At 37.0% G+C, this 22,299-nt stretch overlaps 1 long non-coding RNA gene across 2 annotated transcripts in view; it reads left to right on the forward strand.

Moving 5' to 3' along the window:
• Positions 1-11,395: 11,395 nt before the first annotated feature.
• The window catches only part of LOC138915358 (uncharacterized), a 668,538-nt gene continuing 657,634 nt past the window's right edge, over positions 11,396-22,299 (forward strand). The window contains exons 1-2 of one of the 2 annotated variants that reach the window (XR_011421187.1): positions 11,396-11,848; positions 18,447-18,554. This is a non-coding gene — a long non-coding RNA (uncharacterized lncRNA). The remainder of the gene's footprint in view (positions 11,849-18,446; positions 18,555-22,299) is intronic. The other variant, XR_011421188.1, reaches the window with a different exon arrangement.

A 22,299-nucleotide genomic window follows, 5' to 3' on the forward strand; every position in this document is an offset into this window, starting at 1 on the left:
ACCTCCACCTAGACTCAGGTAAGCCAGACTCTTGTTTGAAATGTCTGGTCTTTCAAACTGATGGTCCCACTGACTCTCCTGGAGCAAGGTTGTACATTTTTCTGTTTGCTACCTACTAAACATATTGTTACACCTCTGAGCTCCTCAGTGAAAGAGAAGCTAACTTTTTTCTCAAAGAGAAACATTTGTATAGTCATAACATTGTGTCATTATACTTTTCCATTTGAGTAAGCTTTATGGGCACAAACAATGTACTAGTATTTTGGGGAGTGAATATTTCTCCTTTCCTTCCTGCCTTCACGGTCTCTCTCCCTCTCTCGCTTTCTCTCTTCTTTCCTTCACTTTTCTTTGTAATATAAACAAAACAAACAAAATAACCATTCATTCATTCAAAAACACTTATTAAGCATTTACCATGTTCCATGCTAGGCACTAAAGATACACCAATGAATACAATATGGCACTTTCTGTGTACCTTGTGGTGGGGAAGAAAAACAAGTTAAACTTATAATATTTAATTTCTACCATGCATCAAGTGACTATTCTTTACGAGACAATAAATTAGGCTCTTTGGAAATGTTCGTGTCCTGGCTGGTAGAAGAAAGAGGTCCATTGCGCTACTCTTGTGTTGATGGTAGACTCATAAATCTACAGTGGGCACTGAGGCAAAAGTGTTAAGATTGAACATCTAAGATTCTTTAAAAGTAGCCCAGTTCCTGTATAATAGCAGACGTTCAGTAAACGGCAGCTGTTTGGGTTTCCCCAGGGCTGAGCTCCCCTCCACAGCAGTCTTCCACCAAACCCGCATGCCATCTTCTCTTCACATGTAAGAGAGACTAGAAGCTTTACTTTCTAAAGCCCATTATTCAGATTTCTGCTCGCCTTGATCGCCAGATAGTACCAAAATAATCCTCAAAAGCATCTCTAAAAACCTTCTTACTACTATTGACAAATAACTGCTAAGTCTCTCTTGGAGGTATGACTGAAAAAAGCTAGTCTACTTAGGCGCAGCTACGCTTCTAAAGCCCTGGCAGGTTTTGGAGGGCAAAATTATATCTTCCTTTTATTAATTTCTTTAACTTTTAGGATGACAGTCATTTCCACAAGGAGAATATTTAATAAAAATATATTATTCTGAATCCAAAACCTATGAAGTCAAGTGTAGCAAAAGGTAAAAAGAGTCAGCTGTTCCAGACTCCGGACTAATTTGTGAGCTGTCACTGTTTCGATTGCGACTTCAGGATTTCAGTGCTCCCTAACGTCACAGCATCTGGGCATTCAACCAACGCTCACCTGCTCTCATTAAAACCGAACCGCCTTGTGGAAAAGATTTGCTGAAAGGATTTTTCCTCTCAGTGCAGGTGCTTACATTTGCCAAGCTGTCTTTTGAGTTTGGTTGATTATTTTGGCTTTTGCAATTTGATTTATAACAATATGTGCAATCATTAACAGTGTGAGGTGACATATTTATTGTCATTTTTTTCCCCCAACATGGAAACAAGCTGTGCTTATAGAGTGAGCTGAACTCACTTTTCTGTTGAATTGACCTCTTCACTGTAACGTTATGTAACCATCTCGTAATGATTGTGCTTTCTTGATCTTTAAGCTTTACCCTGTCATCAGTTTTCTTAAGGGGGAGAAAAAGTAATCAGTAAAATTGTACATCTGCCAACTCTGTATGAGCTAAATGTCTTTTCCAATTAAAATGCAATGCCTCTTCCATTTCTTCAGATGAGAAAGTGTTAGGAATAAATTCCACTTAAAAGTAAAAATTGAGAAAATATGACTTAATTAGTAAGGCATTTTTCTCCCCAAGAATCCTTACTAGTGTCAGAAAACAATAAAGTAATGACATGTATTTTATATGGGGATAAATATTAACAAAATAATATTTCAGGTCTTCTCAGTGAAAACATAAGCGAACCTCAGGGAGAGAAACTTATTAAAGAACTGTGGTGTTTGCCATGCTCTGGCCCTCTGAAGTTTTCAAAGACATTCACTTTTGTCAGCTTAACTTCTCAGGTCCCTGTCTCCCTACTTGGAAGAAATAATCTGTTGCATTGTAATACTACAAAAAATTACATTATGTTCTGAAAAATCTTAATGAAATCTTACTGGCAATTTGACAATTTTAGAAGAAGTTTCATTTGAAGATGAAATTCCTTAGACTGATTTATATGCTATTTGCATCACCAGAAAATAAGTCTCCCGTCTCTGTTGTAGGCTGACGCTACTCACTTGGAGAATCATTCTTGCTTTTTGGCGTTCAATATATTTTACTTTTTGTCTTTGTGGGAATGACAGATGACAATGCTATATTCTAATTAAATGCAATTCTGAAGGCAAGTCTATGGTCCAAATGGATGCTTACTGCTTTAATGCCTTATCCATATTTAATAATCCTCTAGGTAGTATCTGTTTATTTTCTCTGTTTTCATACATTTCTTTATCCTGCTCTTCCACTAAGTAAATCTTATTTAGAGAATAACTATCCTTTTGGTTGTACAAAACCTAGTAATAATCGTTCAGTAGTGCTGCTCTGCACTGATCCACCTGTCTCATCCTCATAAATTACTGATTAATTCTTTAGGGCCTAATCAGTTTTTTCTTAATTTATCTATTTGACTACATATGAAAAAACACTGCTACATAGCTGCGCAGTTAAATTATAAGTCTCATAATGCCTCTTTTCATATTCTTAAGTGCAAGAAGTAATGGGATTTCTATTGTTTTTATTCAGACAAAATTCCCATTATCCTTTCCATTTTGCACATAATTATCTCGTTCTTGGTGTCCTTTCCTTTAACCATACAACAGTTATGTCACGATTTATTGAACAATCTGCTCATTTGAGCTTCACAAAGAATTAAAATGAATCAGTAAAATTTGGGAACGTGACTCCTTTACTCTTAGTGAATAGGGCACAAAGTAGAAAAGCTACAATCTTGTATTTACTTTGTAAATCATCCCAGAACCTAATAAATGACTTAAGATTTGGGGGCCAAAAATAAAATAATTTCCAATATAGAAATAAAGAGCTGCTTCTGTACTATCCTTTGTTGACTGCAATATGTAATTCTTAATTTGAACTTGAGACACTCTCCTACCGTTACCCTCTTACGATTTTTTTAATTGAAAAAAAAAGAAAAAAGCCTAAGCAAAAGGAAGAAAAATTCTTTTGCCATTTTTTTGTTATATAGATATTACCCTGTTACCCACAATAAAATGAGAACCAATAAAATGTCACAAAAAATACCACATAAATGTACCTGCTAGCCATATATTCAACATAGCCTTATCTGTGCCCTCTGTGAGACACAGGCAGCAAAGCCATGTGTCCCTCTCCACTAGGAATTTGTGATTAATTTGATGAGCAAGTCTTCTGCCTTATGCTCTTATTTCAGGAAAACCAAGATTTTCGCTTTATTTTAAAGAGTCTCAAATAACAGCTAGTCATTTTACCTGGAGTGATGATTGCTGTAGGTTGATGACAATGCTGTCTGAGAAATCAGGGTGAGAAAAGGGGTAGGAGATGTAGTGGACAGCGAAGAACACATTTCCTGTCATTTAACAATTTTAACAGGATCTACCATGGCTCACATCACGTATGTTTCTGTTGAACCATTAACTTCCTAGTGGTCACAGATTCTGGCTGAGCCAGAGAGCTTTTCTACAAGCCCCCTCCAGAAGGCAGGCTCTCCTAGCTCTGTAACTCACCACCTGAGTGCTTTTGCTTTGTGTTGCCTGATATCTCTTCAAGTTGAAATCTTCCTCTACTAAATGGTCATATGAGCAACTACCTCATATCGAAGGCATGAAAGTATTCCTATTATTACTTAAAATGTGGACCCAAATTAGAAACAGATGGTCTTTTGTGATAGTTCAGTTCAAGGGGGGGAAATAGCAAATTTCTACCAGATATTGCTATCAGCCCAGAATTTACACCACAGTTTCCTGTGGGGTTTTTTTTTTTTTTTTTTGGTATGTTTATTTACTATGCCTGTATGTGCTGCATTCTTAATGATACAACGATATGTTATCACATTTTATAACAAATAAAATACCACTAGTTAAGTCCTAGAAGCATAAATAATTTGCTAATATTCTATTCCATTTTGGGATGAATAAGTTAAATATATTTTACAGAAAGTTATATATACACACACATATTATATAGAACCCTTTCTAAACTTTTACTTATTTAATCTACTAATATGTACACTTTTACAAATTTAATTTCTTTCTAATATATACTCTTTAAAATAAGATAGGCTTAAATGCAGTAAAAGAGAAAATCAGAGCTCAAAGGAGGAGAGAAAAGTGTGGCTAGCAGATTAGGAGTACATGTATTTCAAGGCTGACTCGGGAAGGACAAAGGAAAGCAAAGCCACGTGCACCCAGCATTTAGAACCATGTTAGAGTTCAGCGTGCAGTTGGTTCAGAGCTCCCACTAAGAGAACCCAGGGGATTCTCAGAGCACTTCCTGTCTTCCTCCCATCCAGCCTCTCCTCCTCTCTAAGCATAAGTCAACACCAGACGTGATTAACTGCTCTACTGAGAGGAAGGGTGTCACTCAAAGAAGAAACAGCAAGAGAGTTAAAAAAAATATTTTGAGATGAAATATGAACGAAGTGAAGATACAACATACTAAAATATATGGAAAAACCTATAAAACAGTACTTAGAAGTAAATCTATAGCTGTAGGCATCTATATGAAAAAAAGAAGCTCTTCAATCAATAAACTAATCTTCTACTGTAAGACTGAAAATGAGAGCAAGCTAAACTCAAAGCAAGCGGAAGGAAGGAAATAATAAAGATTAGAGCAGAAATAAATGAAATAGGAAATAGGAAAACAACAGAAAATTTAAAAAGCTCAAAAGTTGATTCTTTGAAAAGATTAAAAATATTGACAAATCTTTATGTAGGCTGACCAAGGAAAAAGATAGAAAACACAAATTATGAATATCAAGAATGAAAGGGGAAACATTACTGCCAACCATAAAGAAATAAAAAGATTATAAGGTAATACTGTGAGCAACTGGATGTCCACTAATTAGATAACTGAAATGAAAGGGACAAATTCCCAGGAAGACACAAACTACTAAACCTTACTCAAGGTGAAATAGAACATCTGAATAGACCTATAAAACAGACTGAATTCAAAATTAGAAAACTTCCACAAAGGAAAGCCCAAGCCCAGATGGCTTAACTGGTAAATTCTATCAAACATTTAAATAAGAATTCATGCCAGTTCTTCAAATATACTTCAAAAAATTAGAAGGAAGGACCACTTCCTAGCTCATTCTATGAAGCCAGTATTACCCTAATACCCAATCATTTCAAAACTTACTATAAGCTGCAGTAGTCAAGGCGATGTGATTCTTTCATAATACCAGTCATATAGATCAATGAAACAGAATTGGGAATTTAAAAACACCTATATTTATACTAAATTGATTTTCAGTAGGGGTGCTAAGGTAATTCAATGGATAAATAATTCAACAAATGGTGGAACAACCGATATATACACACAAAAGAATGAAGCTGGACTCTTCCACATACTGTGCTCAAAAATTATATAAAAATGAATCAGAGACCTAAATGTAAGAGCTTAAAACAATAAAACTCTTAGAAAAAAATCAGGAGTCAATTTCCATGACTTCAGATTAGGCAAAGACTTCTTAGATACAACACCAGAAGTATAAACTACTAAAGGAAAAATAGATAAATTGATCTTCATAAAAATTTAAAAGTTTTGTGCTTCTTAGTATGCATCAAGAAAATATAAACAATGGGATAAAATATTTGCAAATCGTATGTCTTCTAAGGGACTTATATGAAGAATACTTAAAGAACTCCTACAACTCAATGATAAAATTCAAACAACACAATCAAAAAATAAGCAGAGGATTTGGATACACATTTCTCCAGAGAAGATTTATAAATGGCCAATAAGCATACAAAAAACGCTCAATGTTGTTAGTTATTGGGGAATGCAAATCAAAACCACAGTGAGATACCCATTCTGATATACTATGATGGCCATAATAATACAAAGAAAATAAAAAACAACAGACAATAAGTGTTGGTGAGAACATTGCGTGTGGGAAAGTAAAATAGTGTAGGTGCTTTGGAATACAGCCTGGCAATTTCTTGAAAAGTTAAACATAGAGTTACCATTTGATCCAGCAATTCTAGCAAATTTAAGAGAAATGAGAACATTGTCCACACAAAAACCAGTACACGAATGTTTCTGGCAGCGTTATTCATTACAGCCAAAAAGTGGAAACAACCCAAATGTCCATCTGTTACTGTATGTATTAACAAAATGTAGTATATCTATCAAATGGGATATTATCCAGCAACTAAAAGGAAGGAAGTAGTGACACATGCTTCAACATTATCCTAATTGAGAAAAGGCAGTCACAAAGGACCACATATTGTATGATTCCACTGACATGGAATGTTTATAAAAGGTAAATCTACAGAGACAGAAAGCCAAGGGCTGGCAGTGGGAGGTGGGGAGAGATTGCTACTAGGTAAGAAGTTTCTTTTTGAGGAGTCAAAGATGTTCTAAAGTTAGATTGTGATGATAGCAGCACAACTCTGAATATGCCAAAAAACGCTAAATTGTAATCTGTAGATGGGTCAATTTTTTGGTATATGAGTTATATTTTAATAAAGCTCTTAAAAATATGTAGAATGATTAAGTTTCCAGAAAATACTGTAATTTTTGTTCACTGTTTAAAATTGTTGAACACATCATGAAAATATCATATTCTAATTTCACTGCTAAGTTTTCCCTCAAACAAAATGTAAGAACCGCAGTACATTGTGTAGACGAAAATATAAACTTTGCCTGATGCCTCACAAAGAGGTTCTTTGTGGTTTATTTTTCTATTCTCCAGGGATAAAATTAATTTTGGAATCTCTGATTCTACCTCACTCTCCCACATAGAAATGGGGTTAAACGCACTTAGAATGAGAATAACCTGGAAAATTAGTGAGAGATTTTCACTTAGAGGCTTGGTATAAGACTAGTTGCCTGATTATTGAAATGAAGGATTTATTGTTGGTCCTGTTGGGTTCTGAGTCTCTTAAAAAAGACTTTCTGTTCTGTTTGGTGGATTCCTGAAAAGGAAGCAAGGACAATGATGCTCCATCACTGGGTAGTAGTTATCCTACCAGACCTGACAGCTTTCCTGTGCCAGCTTTTACCTTGAGAGAATGCATTATGGGACCTAAAAATGCTTCCCAACAAAAGCTGTCACCTTGGGAAGACATCCATGGGACTCTAAGATCAGTGCTGAAAGAGGGGAATGCCTGCCATGCAAGAAACTTCTGGGGCAGTGTATGGATCAGAACAGGGGCAAGGGAGTACAGTAGCGCTGGCTGCTCCCTCTTGTGCAGGGCTAAGCTTCAACAGTGACACCATATGGCAGGAAAAACGGCATGGGGTGGAGTGATGAGCTGGAGAGCTCAGGCTGCTATTTCGGTGTAGCAGCTTCACTACCCTTCCTGGCTTTTTGCTGCTATTATAGTTCGAGGGGTGGGGGCGGTGGTGTCAGGTAACTAATTGTAAAAATGTATGAGCGCCAACTGTATTTATACCCGGAGTTTATGGAGACACCCACACTGGTTATATGAACAAAATACATATTTTAAGATTCGAATTCAAATAGAATAATAGATGTAAACTAGGTTGCAAGAAGTGAGCAACAATTTATTTTAGCAAGGGGGAGTTTAAAGGGCATTATTCTTTTTTATTTGACACAAAACCTCTTTGAAATTGCACTTCTACTATTAATCATGCTCTGTCTCATCTTCTTCACCTAGTACAAAGATAGACGATGACTTACTTTCATTTTGAAGAAAAATAATACAAAACTGGCTTAGCTTGCAAAGATTGTAGACTGTATTGAGTGCCTAAACCACTATTCCTTGTTCTCAGGAGATATGTTGAACAAGGAAAATGGGCAATATATTTTCACTTTTTAATTTTCTTTTTAGAAACTTTGAATTCTTTTTTTTATTCTTGTACAAGTGCTTCCTTATGCAATGAAATCTAATAAATACATGGGTACTCGGGCAGTTCCAAAAGGATGTTTTAGTGATAACCTTGAGAGTCTTCCTACAGAGAGCAGTGTAATGAGGAAATGGGAAAAGTGATGTGGGCAAGTTCTTGAAACCGTGCAGGTGTGTGGAAGAAAAGCAAGGATTTACGGAAGTCATTGCCAGTTACGAACAATTCTCTACAGTGTAGGAACTAATGATGATTTTGTCCAGATTTTTCCATGTAGTTTGACCTTTTCCCACTACTGTCACACTTGGGCTCTTTCAATGAAGTATTTTCACTGAGGGAAATTGATATAGGAAGAGAAGAGGGTGCAGATAAGGACCTCAATTTAAGAAGATCTAATGTACAGCGTAATGACTATAGTTAATAACACTGTATTGTATACTAAAAATTTGCCAAGAAAGTAGATTTCAGGTGCTCTCACCATAAAAAATGGTAACTGTGAGAGGAGGTAGATATGTTAATTACTTTGACTGTAGTAATCATTCACAATCTATATGAATATCAAAACATCATGTTGTACACCTTAAATATATACAATTTCTATTTTTAAAAAGCCATCTATTGAAGAAATTGGTGAGGGAACTCTTTGAACCAATGGCTAACAGAGGTTTTATTTTTTTTAATCTCTAAACTGCATTAATTGAAGAATTGATTACTGGCAAGATTTATTATTGATATGCTGATTCATGTTAAATAACAAATACAAATTATAAGATGCCTGAGATATTATGGCAAATTTTGGTTGAAAAAATTTTATTGCTATCAAATGATGTAAACATGTATAAAACACTTCCATGAATGTACAGATTTTTCACAGAATCTACCTGAATTTAAAGTGCATTATAGTCACAATCCACCAATAATCTGGCGAATAGTCACAATTGTTACTGACCGCTAATGTAAAGTTTAAACTTATATAAAATCGATTTTCAATTATAAGCAAGTACATTAATGTAGCTACAACTCTACTGTATTTTTCTCACTGAGATATAGAAGAATACAAGTGAATCAGAATGACAGCATGAATAATTAATATATACAATGAATATATATATATATAAACTAATATATATATATATATATTAGTTTTCAGTGGTTGCCACAACATATTACCACATACTTGGTAGCATAAAACAAAAGAAATTTAGTTTCTCAAAGTTCTGGAAGATAGAATTCTGACGTCAAGTTGTTGTCAGGTCCACACTCACCCTGAAGATTATAGGGAAGACTTCTTCCTGGCTTCTGGCAGCTGCCAGCAAACCTCGGTGTTCCTTGGCTCGTAGCTGCATCGCCCTAATTATGCATCCATTTCCACCTGACCTTCTTGTCTGTTTCTCTGTGTGTCCTTTTCTGTCTCTTAGGAGAACCTAAACCTCAATGGATTTATGGACCACCCTAATCCAGTATGATTTCATCTGGATCTTCAACTTAATTACATCTTCAAAGCCCTATTTCCAAATAAGGTCACATTCTGAGGTTCTGGGTGGACATGAATTTTAGGGGACACTATTCAACCCATTACAATATACCACATTTATTTATCCACTTACCAGTTGAAGGACGTTTATGTTGTTGCCATCTTTTGGCTATTTTGAGTAGCGCTGCTACAAATAGTCATGTTTAAGTATTTATTTGAATACTTGTTTTCAATTCTTTTGGGAATATATCTAGGAATAGATATGGCTGCATCTACTGGTAATTGCTGGATCATACAGGGATCCTGTTTACATTTTTGAGGAACCTCCAAAATGTTTTGTGCAGTAGCTGCACCATTTACATTCCCACCGGGAAAGTATGAAGTTTTCCAATTTCTCCACATCCTCACCAACTTGTTATTTTCCCTTTTTTTTTAGAAAGAAATATTTTCTATCGTATCATTCTACTGGTTCTGAAATGCTATTTCATTGTGTTTTTGATTTGCATTTTCCTGACTAATGATGTTGGACATCTTTTCATTGCTTATTGACATTTTTATATCTTCTCTGGAGAAATGCCTATTCATGTCACTTGCCCATTTTAAACTGGGTTGCCTGTCTTTTCATTGTTGAGTTGTAAGAGTTCTCTATATATTCTGGATAGCTAGACATTTAGATGTATGTGTCTTTTCACATTCTTGATGGCGTCCTTGGATGCACAAAAGACTTTAATTTTCATTGATGGAGTCCAATTTTTTTCTTTCATTGCTTATGCTTTTGGTGTAGAATTTAAGAATTCATTGCCAAATTCAAGGTCCTGAAGAGTTATCTCTATGTTTTCCTCCAAGAGTTTTATAGCTTTAGCTCTTACATTTTGGTCTTTGATTCATTTTGAATTAATTTCTATATGTGGTGGGAAGTGGTGTCCAACTTCATTCTTTTACATGTGTGTATCCGGTTGTCTCAGCACCATTTATTGAAAAGACTAGTCTTTCACAATTGAATGGTGTTGGCACTTGTTTTAAAAATAAGTTGACCATAGATATAAGGGTTTATTTCTGGACTCAATTCTGTTCCATTAGCCTCTGTGTTTATCTTTATGTACATTATTTTGGTTACTCTCATTTTGTAGTAAGATTTGAAATCACAAAGTATGGGCTCTCCAAATGTGTTTTTTTCAAGATTCTTCTGGGGCTGTTCTGTGCCCCTTGATTTTGATGTGAATTTTTGATTCAGCATGTCAATTTCTTTAAAAAAACAAAAAAAGGCAGCTCAGATTTTCACATGGATTGCAGTGATCCATAGATCAATTTCGGAGTGTATTGCCATCCTAACATGATTATATTCTGACCCATGAACATGGGATGTATTTCCACTTTTTAGGTCTTTATTTCAATAATTTTTTTGTCACTTTCAGAATTTAAGCTTTGCATTTCTTTTGTTATTTTTTGCTTCAGTGTTTTATTATTTTATTCTGTTTGCTACCATTGTGAATGAAATTGTTTTCTTGATTTCATTTTCAGACTGTTCATTACTATTGTATCAAAATACAGTTAATTTTTGGATTCAGTTTGCTAGCATTTTATTGAGGATTTTTAGATCTATGTTCATCAGGGATATTAGCCTGTAATTTTCTTTGCTTGTGATGTCTTCTTCTGGTTTTTGTATTTCCCTTTTCCCGGGTCAGTCAGGCTATGATAAAACCCCAACAGGTTAGGCTGGGGCTAAATAGTTTCTCCTGCGGGCGAACCTTGTTAATAAGAATAGGATGCACCTGTGTATTTCAGATTGGTTCCTTTTCCCCTCCTCCTGCTGGAAGCCGGAGAGGATTTTCCTCCCACGTTCACTATGACCTGGTTGAGCAGCTAGAGGTAAAACTAACAAACATGAGCCCCCTTCATCCCCCTCCATAACTGGACCCCCTGGAGCTTTTCTCTCGCTCAGATTTTCCACACGGAGCCTCCAGCATTCCATCAATTTCAGTTCAGGTGACCTTACCCTGGCCTCGATTCCTGCGGAGGCTGCTGCTCACGGATTTCTGGTCCAGTGAGTTGTGATTCTCTGTATTTGCGAATTGGTCTCTTTTATTTTGGGAGAAGCTGTTTGCCTGTAACCTCATTTCTCATATGGATCTAAGAAGCCTTGTTCATTTTTCCTTCTGTTCAGCTTTTTACTTATTCTCAGGAAGACGCGGAGATTTCCAAGCTCCATACAGGACTGGGAACGGGAAGCTCGTCTCCATTTTTGAATGATAGTTTCACTGCCTGTGAGATTCCTGGTTGATAGCTATAAATTTTTACTTTCACTTTAGATATGTCATCCTACTCCCTTCCACCATCGTTTCTGATGAGAGGTCCGTTGTTAATCTTACGGAGGTTTCCTGTGTGTGACATGCTGTTTATTCTCTTATTGCTTCAAAATCTTTGTCTTTGTTTTTCGCATTTTTACTATGATATGTGAGTGTCAATCTCTTTGCATTTATCCTATTTTGAATTTGTTGCACTTCTTTAATGTTTTAATGAGTATCCTCCCTCAAATTTGAAGAGTTTTGCTATTTATTTAAATGTTGTTTCTGCTACTTTCTTCCTCTCCTCCTTGTTTTGCAGTCTCATTATGAGTATGTTGGTGCATTTATTGCAACCATGCTTCTCTGAAGCTCTGTTCATTTTTACCTTTCATTTCCCTCTGTTATTTGGATCATATAATCTCTATTGGTCTATCTTTGAGTTTGCTGATGATGTCTTCTGCCAGTTTAGACTGACTGTGGTATCCCCTGTTGAGTTTTTCATTTCATTTATTGTACTTTTTCTCCAGAACTTCCATTTGGTTCTTTTTAAGTATTTTAAAAAATCTCTATTGATGTTCTCAATCTGATGTGGTATTGACCTCATACCTTCCTTTACTTATGTGTAAGAATGATGCCTGTGGTTTTTAAAACATATTTGTAATAGGTGCTTTGAAGTGTTTGTCTGCTAAGGCTGACACAGGGGCCCTCACAAAGCAGTTTCTGTTGCCTGCTTTTTTTCCTATGTGTGGGTCACACTTATCTGTTTCTTTGCATGTTTCATGATTTTTTTTTTATAGAAAAGTAGACATTTCAGATAATGTATTGTAATAATGTATTATCTGGATACTATAGTCTCTTCCCCAGGTCTCGTTGTATTTTTGTTTGTTTGTAGTGTGTAGTGTTTAGTGACCTGGGTATATTTCCATACTGCATGCAGCTTCGGATGTGACTCCTTAAAGGGTCCAACGTTGGTCATGTACAAAGTCATCCTGACATCCTCTTCCCCCATGAATGATGGTGATTTCCCCCCTTAGCCGGGCTCCCTTTTTATTGTATCTTTACCTGGTGTATCTGTTAAGGAACAAGGGCAATCAGAGAGTCTAGTTTTTATTCTTTTCTTTTCTTTTTTTTTTTTTTAAGATTTTTTTTTATTTTTTCCTTTTTCTCCCCAAAGCCCCCCCGGTACATAGTTGTGTATTCTTCGTTGTGGGTTCTTCTAGTTGTGGCATGTGGGACGCTGCCTCAGCGTGGTCTGATGAGCAGTGCCATGTCCGCGCCCAGGATTCGAACTAATGAAACACTGGGCTGCCTGCAGCGGAGCGCACGAACTTAACCACTCGGCCACAGGGCCAGCCCCATTCTTTTCTTTTTTTTGAGGAAGATTAGCCCTGAGCTAATATCTGCTGCCAATCCTCCTCTTTTTGCTGGGGAGGACTGGCCATGGGCTAAACATCCATGCCGATCTTCCTCTGCTTTATATGTGGGACACCTGCCACAGCATGGCTTGACAAGTGGTGCATAGGTCTGCACCCAGGATCTGAACTGGTGAACCCTGGGCCACTGAAGGGTAAAGTGTGACCTTAACTGCTGTGCCCCTGGGCCAAGCCCATCAGGGTCTAGTACTTTTGCCCTACTATGGTCTAGGACTTCCTCTGTACATGTAGGGGCTGGATAGAGGGGGGAAACTACAGACTTCTTGGGTGTGCTTGCCTGAAGTAGGCCTTCTGCTACATGGGCTTGGTGAGCATGAGAAACTCTGGTGCCCTGCCATCCTGAGAGAAAGCAAAGCCTTAGACTGGATGCTGGTGGTGAGCGAGACTCGTGTTCTCCACGTAGAGCCACACAACATGGGGCAGACCTTCTATCACACTTATCTGGGGGGGGGAGGGAGCAGGTCGTGCCTCAAATGCCACAGACTCAGTGTTTTTAACCATGGTTTAATAGATTTTCTTGTACAAATGTTTCTCTATTTGCTGCATATTCTTAGGACAATTTCCAGAGTCTGTAAATGGTTAGTTGTTTTTCAATAATTATGATTGTTTCACTGGGTTGAGAGTCCACAGAATTCCACATCTGCAGTTCTGCGCTGTGATCATACTTCCATGCTCATCTGCTTTCTCTCTTCTGTCTTCATACTCTCACCAGTGACAATCTTCTCATCATTTTATAACTTGCTCAGTCTGTTATATGTAAAAAACAAAGGAAAAAATTCAAAATTGATGAATCTTCCTCTAGCGTTTGCCCTATCTCACTCTTTACCTTTACAAGAATTAAAAAAATTCTTGATCTCGATTTTCTCGATTTTCATTTATTTCTTAACACATTGAAATATACTCTTCTCTTCCAATACTTCATTGAAACCATCCTTACAAAGAGGAGTAATGTTCTCCCAGTAGTAAAATTTTGTGATCTCTTCTTCCTCAGATTTGCATATAAAACTTATCTATATTTCCTTTTAATGTTCTTTACTGTCTAGTTAATTATTGAGCAGTCTTGGGAGATGGAGTCCCCTTTTTGGACCTCACTTAGTAATATTGAATTTGGTATCAGATGTAATGGACCACATTTGACGAGTTGCATGTTTGTGTGCTGTTTCCCAGAATATTCTCTATTTCCCTCACTAGAGTCTAAACATATTTTCAGCTTTCAGCCATAGTTTGCAATTTTAAAGGGTCTCTGAAATGTGAGTACTTTTTCCTCCAGAAAACCACATGCTAAATAAAGCCATTTCAGCTGCAAATTACCTATTATGAATGAATGAATGAACCCTTTTGAGTGAATGATGAACACCATGGAAAACAGAGTTTCTGAGTAAGAATATTTGTTTTAAACAGGATGCAATCATTGCTGTCAAATTACATGTGTATATACAGTATTTTTTCATAACCAATTTATTTTTCTATAGTTAATTTAATCTTGTTAGGGGCGAATGCCCAATTTTTGCTTTATACACGGGTTCCAATGAAGAGATAAGTATCTCTCTCATTATCATAAAAAATTGTATAATTTCATAGTCTAGAGTGTAACGAATTCAATTTTATATCTCAAGAGCTCATAAGTGTGTTCAGGTACTAACATTGACTTCTCTGTGACTTGGACTCCATACAGATTTTTGTTCTTTAGAGGTATGCTTTTTGGTGTGGAAGATTGGCTTTGAGCTAACATCTGTTGCCAATCTTCCTCTTTTTTTCTTTTTTTCCTCCCCAAAGCCCAGTACACAGTTGTATATCCTAGTTGTAAGTCATTCTAGCTCTTCCATGTGGGATGCCACCACAGCATGGCTTGATGAGCGGTGTGTAGGTCCGTGCCCAGGATCCGAACCCACAAAACCCCGGGCCACTGAAGCGGAGCACACAATCTTAACCACTCGGCCACAGGGCCAGCTGCTCTGCAGATATTTTAAACTCTCATTTTTGCCTCTTCTGTAATTGTATAGAATCCATGAGCATTGATCTATTATTTGCAATATTAATTTTATTTTGACAGAGACTAAAATACTACTGAAATGATAATGTTTCTTTTAAGAAAAAAAGTGGAGCAGTAAAATGTAAAAATTTTTAGGAATAGTGCAAGAAAGAAAAATACTTAAAAATTTTAAAATATTGAAGTTTAATATCAATAAAGTTGTAAAGCCGTGCATATGTTGAAAATCAATTGCAGACACAATTGTTTGTCTTCTTTTCTTTTGAATCTGTTTAGACTAGTTGTTAAGAGAGAGGGTTTTGAAATCAGATCATTTGCACTCAAATTACAGCCCCTTCAACTGTTGGCTGTTTAAAACTTTGACCAGTTTACTTGATGACTTTCTTCCTGAGACTTTTAATTTTAAGACAAGCACCTGTCTTATAGAGTTGTTTTAAGAAACAATGTAATACTTTAAAATGAGTATCTTCAGGGCAATTTAAAACTTAAATATACACACCCACAACATACACACACATATGTGCCTGTTTATATAATTCTAAAAAATACTTCGATCCAACCATCTCTCAACTTTTCTCCAAAGTGTTGGAAATCCTATATAATAGACCTTGAAAAACTCTTTAACAGATTGTGTCCCCAGAAAACCTGAACCTGAAAAATATAGCCAGCAGAAGATTTAAATATGTGATCTAAAGCAAACTGTCTTATTTCTTCCTTTTAACGTTTAATTTTCTTTTTGCTTTTTCTGTAGATCGAGTGTTCAGGACTCCTGCTATCCCATTTTGTGATCCACACATTTATATGCATGATACATTTCATTTTTAATCTTAAACTTCTGCTTCGCTTCCCTACTTGTCTTCTCTTGAATTATTTTGCCTCTTCCTTTTCCAGAAAGAGATAGCTATTTTATCTTTGTTTCTACACCTTATGGCTTTCATGTGTTCCTATATTGACTTTCTTTAGCATATTGTTTTAACTCTATTGCTGTTAAGCTTAAAGCACCCTCTCTCCTCAAAGGCTGATGAATAGCTGGAGGCCCTGAAGAAGTGGGGAAATTATTTAATGACATCTTTAACAAATGTAGACATTCACCACAAGGTTAAAAAAAGAAACAACTTTTTTTTCCTTGTGAAGACAATATCCTATAGTTGTTATGCAAAATATTAACTTTCTAACTTGTCTTTTGTGTGTCTTTTCAATCATAGAAATTAATATTTAAGACCTCCTGTATACAGCACCTTGAGATAAGTACAAATACAATGCACCTGCTATAGTAAGTAACAGCCTTGTCTTCAATGGACATTTAACTGAAATATGGGGCCCCTTGTGTTCATTTTGTTAGATGAATATCATTAAATTAGAATTGCTAGAATTCAGCATTGTAGCACTGAATAGAATATACAGGTTGTATGGAACAATCTATCAGACGAAATCAGCAAGTGCAGATCTGTTTTGTGAATAACAGAAACCTCTGCGGAAATGGCACCTCATCCTTTCTGAAATGCTTACCTTTTAAATGATCTCAACAGTAAATTTCGTGTGATGACATGATGGCATTTGTACTCATTTGTGTAGCCTACGAAGTGTCCAATTCTCTTTCTCTAGTGTTCACAAAATTCTCTTCCTCTAAGTGAGAGAGTTTTCTTCAGATCCAGGAAGAGTCCAACTGAGTTCCTCAAGACGATAACATTAGCAGCAACAGGAGATGCATTGATGTCTTCTTGGGAGAAAATCGATCGAGAGGGAGTTCATATTTTCCTCTAAAACAAAGAGCCAAACAAATACCTATTTCCTAAAAGACAGTAAATACTATTTTTTACACATATTTGTTTGATAGTCTTTCCCACTATATTACAAATTTCTTGAGGATAGCTATTTTTTCTGCCTATTAAATATAATTAGTTCTCAATAATGGTTGAATTAATGAATAAATGAATGTGAAATTACATACATATGTAATCAGAATGCCTGTTGTGAAGGAATCAATAAGCTTCACCCCTTACTTATTTTGGGGACTGCTAAAAAGTCTTCAAAATCTATAGTCAAAAGTGTTCAAAAGCAAGGACTAGAGAATGGATCTGAGCTCTCTTACCTCTGTAGGAACTATATGATAATGTGTTTAAATCCTTAAGTTTGGTGATTGAATAAAACATATACTTATGCATATGGTAACTACTTAAAATCTGAGAGTGCAGAATCTACTTTTGACACATACTTGCCATGGTAGAAATTGTATTCTGCATTTGTGTCTACAAAGGTTTTAGCATATTATTTCATTATACTGTTGAAATTCAAATCTTATTACAAGTTTTTATAGAAAGATACCAAAACTCTTCTTCTGATTTGCCGTAAAGAACTTGCATTCACAATCTTTGCTATCTCATTGATGAATCCTGCCATTTTTTCCTAATCACACACTTGTAATAGCTAATAATAATGACAGGGCGTCATTACTGGACACTAGGCACCTGCATTCCCTCTTTAGATCTATACACTAATCCTGCCCAGGAGATTACGGTCATCATCTCCGGATCACCCCAGTGTGAACTGCCTTGGTGTCTTTCCAGGGTTGCCTTGCAGGTCACAGTCAGTTTCACGGCCTCAACTTCCCATTTTATAATTCTCATCTTCCAGTATTTCTGAAGAGGGTGGGAGTGGGGTTCTGGCAGTGGTAGACCACCTGTGCTTCTAAGTTCCTGCTTCTGTTGGATTTCCTCTCTCTCTTTTCTTTCACGTTATACATTCACTGAGTTCCCTGAGGCCCCGCCCTCCACTTGTATGGATGGCTGTGTGTAGCAGGCTTTTCCTCAAGGCGCCAGGGAGAGACTAAGGACAGTCTCCTTCCCAGAACTGCAAACTGTTTAAAGCTGATTGATAGGCATGCCTGTTCTTCAAGTTTACTCTCTCGCCCGTGCCCCAGCAATTTCTCTCTCTTATCTAAAGACTTCATACTCCAGTCAGGGTTTGAGGCTTTCTCTCCAGCTTCCTCTTGTTCTGCTTCTTTTCCTCCTCTTCAAGACTTTCCTCCCAACCTCTATCCTGTGATAGAAAAGTCAGATACTGCTTATTTTATTATACAGAAGATTTTTGCTTTTGACTGATTCTTTTCACGGTCTGCCCACACTGGAGTTTGTCTATCCATAATGTCCCATCAAAATGCTTGGTTTAATAAAACAAGATTGTTACTTGGGAAGAAATGCTCCCATCATTTTGCCTTACATTTTTCCTTCCATTTTAACAGGATCCAACTACTGCTGGAGACCAAACAGCCAGGAAGTGGCAATGCTGGGACTTGAACAGAGGCCATTGCCCACACTTGGTGGATGCCCTGTGCAAATGCTCACCTTTGGTAAGTAACAGCGACAGACTCCTTAGCACGCTGAAAGCTGATCTTTTTGCTTCATATATAATCAAGGCTGCCTAAAAGTTTGCCTCAGCTTGACTGAGCTTTAGACAGATTTCTTCCTGACTATAGGCCCCTGACCTCCCTTAGAGCATTTACTTTAGAAAAACTTGAACTATAAATTCTCTCTTTGTTCCTTTGTGATGTGACTCTTTTTCTATTCTTTGCCAGTTTTATATCCTAAGAATGTCTCTCTCAAGGACCTGGGAGCCGTCCCATTGAAATGGAATCGTTGAAGGAGATAGCGCCCCCCATCTCCCGGTCTCTGTGGGAGGGGAGGAGCCTAACTGTGATACATGACAATTAGCAAACACAGATGCCTAATCACATTGACCAACTTCCGACTTAATGTTCCCCAGGACTTTTGCACCAGCTCACTCCAGTGCTTAGAAATCTTCCTGCCTTTTGGTTCAGTGGAGTTGAGTTCAAGCTCTTTCCCCATCACAGTAATGTTGAAAGAAGTGTTCCTTGTCTGTTTAAGTCTCTCCAGTGCAGTTTTTCTTTGACATGTCTCATACTCAGATATCCTTGCACTGCTGCAAAATGGAAGGTGCATACATGATAATAAAAACACTTTTGAAAGCTTTATTGTTCCTTGAAAATTGTACTGCAGTTGTAAAGCGATCCTATGGATTAGGTGGGTCAAGTTACTCCCTCATTCCTGATGTGGAGAGGGCACTCTGTGAGGATTTTTTTTTAATGTGACAAAATATGTCTTTCTTTGGCTGAACTGTCACATAAGATGTCATTAAGACATGGGTGCCTTTTTAAAAGGACATTCACAGTCATGACACTTAGGTTATGTCACCAACTGCTGACATGGGTAACAAGTTATTTGTATTGAGTTCTCAAGTAATTCATGCTGCATTTACCAAGTATTCCATGTTCATTTTTGACTAAAGTAGAAACTGTGACTTGCTATGTTATAAATTAACTTTTCCAAGGATTTCTATATGATAGATTCTCTCAGATAAGTATGCTGAATCCTTTCTTTATAACCTAAAACATTTTATAACAATCTCTATTGTCCAGAGATTGGATTTGAGATGGCTGCTGACAGCAACAACAAAATCAAAACAAAACGCTTTTCTATTCCTTTGAGTTAGAATCTATTTCTGGAGATCTGCTTTCTGTATGAAATAAAACTATCAATCTATCAGTTTATCCATATGTATTTTCCCTTTCAATGCCAGTGTCAGGCAAGAGAATCCAAAGCTTTCTGCTAAGGGTTTCTTCAGCAAAACCTTAGCCTCCTGCAGTGCTAATCTTGAGCTGTAAGTTCAGGGTGAGATCCACACTGTTTGGTATTTATTTCCTTCCCTCTCTCCTCCCTCCTTTTCTCTATTTTTATTTTAGCAAAATGATGGAAAAATATAACTAATCCGGTTATGACAGCATGCTTTAATATCTACTTAGTTTCTATCAGCCTCTTTTAAATCACATTTCACAGCAGTCTCACTTAATTTCCGAAAACTATTTTAGTCCCCTGATTAGTGAGAACCCAAAATACCAGAATGTAATATACAATCTACCAGTGTGTGTGTATGTGTGTCTGGTATTGTGTACAGCTGGTCATCCATGGAGCAATATACACATGTGAAGCTAAGTACACTTATTTTCCTATAATGTTTTCTCCAGGGGTTAATTTGTGTGGCTCATTATTAAATAATCTTGAAAAGTATTTTTCAAATAGGAACCCGAATTGCTTGATAAAATATAACTGTTTAATTTTAGTGTTTTGAAATATTGGAAGTTTAAAGTATACTTTAAAGTTATTTCATTTTGATTAATGAAATTTGATGTGCTGATATTGCGTCTTTTTAGTGTCTTAATCACTCTGTGTTGGGCATTGTATCAGGGACTAAAACTGTTCCTATTCCTGAAGTCTAAGGGCAGTGGTTCTCCACCCTGTGTGCACATGAAATCACTTGGGGAGCTTTGAAATCTTATGAGCCCCATCCCAGGAGATGGTGATTGGCTTAATTTTTAAAGCTCTCCACTTGATTTTAATATGCATCCACTATTAGACCCATTGTCTATGCTCTAAAAGGGGAGGCTGGAATACACATAAATAAATATTGACCACCGTGTGGTAGGAACCTTGAATAGACGTGCACAGGAACCGTGGGAGATGGAGAAGTGTCAGAGAAAGCCACTGGAGTTGATTTCTGGGATGTCTGTTGGGGTGGGGTGGGGTGGGGGAAAGTGGTACCGTGGCACATGAGCTGAGTTTTTTAACATGGAGCTTTTCAAGTAGTGGCGGGAAGTTTGCAGGAGTGTGGAGCATCAAGGGAAGGAAATCTATTTGCAAAAGGAGCCATAGAACAGCCTGGTGTGTAAGAACTGCTTATCCTTTAGGATTAGGTACCTCTCAGTGTAGATCTGGGAGTGGCAGATGACGGACTGGAGTGGAGGAGATCACAGAGAGTCATTAAACCCACACTATTGTCAAATCCACATTCAACAAAGAGAAAAATAGGATATAAGAAGAAAGACAGGAAGGCTCTGACCAAGCATGTAATTTTAAGAGTTGCATATAAAGAGACCAGTTACATAATCCCAATATATCCTGGTTGTCCTCAAGGAAAGGAAAGATGCTACAGCCTAATTACAGTAACAAATGGAAATATTGCTTTTGGCATACCATACAAGATATAACACCCAAAACATGTAAAATAAAAAGAAATTCTTCCATTGCTAATTTGATCTTCTTATTCCAGAAGAAGATTAAAAGAAGTGTTAACTCCCCTAGCAAATAAAACCTATTTTAAGGACATGTACTGTTCCATGCAGTCTAGATCAATTTTGGTCTCAAGGCTGAGTCATATATTTTAGCCAAAGTATCCTTTTACTTTTCCAATAAAGTCAATTAAGCATCATTCATTTTACTGTTACCCTTTTAAAAAATTATTAATGGAAAATTTGCATTTCTGGATCAGAGTGAGAGAATGAACACACCTTTTTTTTTGCTGAGGAAGATTGGTCCTGAGCTAACATCTGTGCCAATCTTCCTCTACTTTTTATGTGGGTCACCACCATAGCATGGCTGGTAAATGGTGTAGGTCTGCACCTCGGATCTGAACCCATGAACCTGGGCTGCTGAAGCAGAGCACACTGAACTTAACCACTACACCACCGTGGCCAACCCCTGGGCACACATTTTTAACTGTCTTTCCTTTAGAGATGCTATTGAGATGAACTTAATGGAGTAAAAGCAGTTTAAATTCACAATGCTGAAGAAAAGGGATTGATGACCCAGGAAAAAAATTCAGCCTTCTTAAGATATTCTGAAAGAAAATTGAGGACTAGTGACTGGTGAAGTCAAAGCTGGAGGCCAGGGTAAGTAAGTAAGAGGCTGTAGCCAAGGGGATGGCAGAAGTGCTTTGTGGAACTTGGGGTAGGGGAAAGGGTTGGTGTCTGATGTGCCAACTAAAGAATGGGCATGAAAATGGGGGGATTAATGACAAATCAATGGGTGGAATGGTTGATTAGTCACCTCTCTCCATTCCAGTCATTTGACACCACTCTCTCATCAATGGGTGGAATGGTTGATTAGTCACCTCTCTCCATTCCAGTCATTTGACACCACTCACTCGTCACTGAAGAAACTGAGTGAACTCTCCGATAAGAACTGAGGTAGTTAGGATGGACATGGGAGCTTCAGAGCGTTCTTATTTTATGGTCCCATCTT

The sequence above is a fragment of the Equus caballus genome, chromosome 9 (assembly GCF_041296265.1).
Source record: "Equus caballus isolate H_3958 breed thoroughbred chromosome 9, TB-T2T, whole genome shotgun sequence".
In the NCBI taxonomy this organism is placed as follows: Eukaryota; Metazoa; Chordata; class Mammalia; order Perissodactyla; family Equidae; genus Equus; species Equus caballus.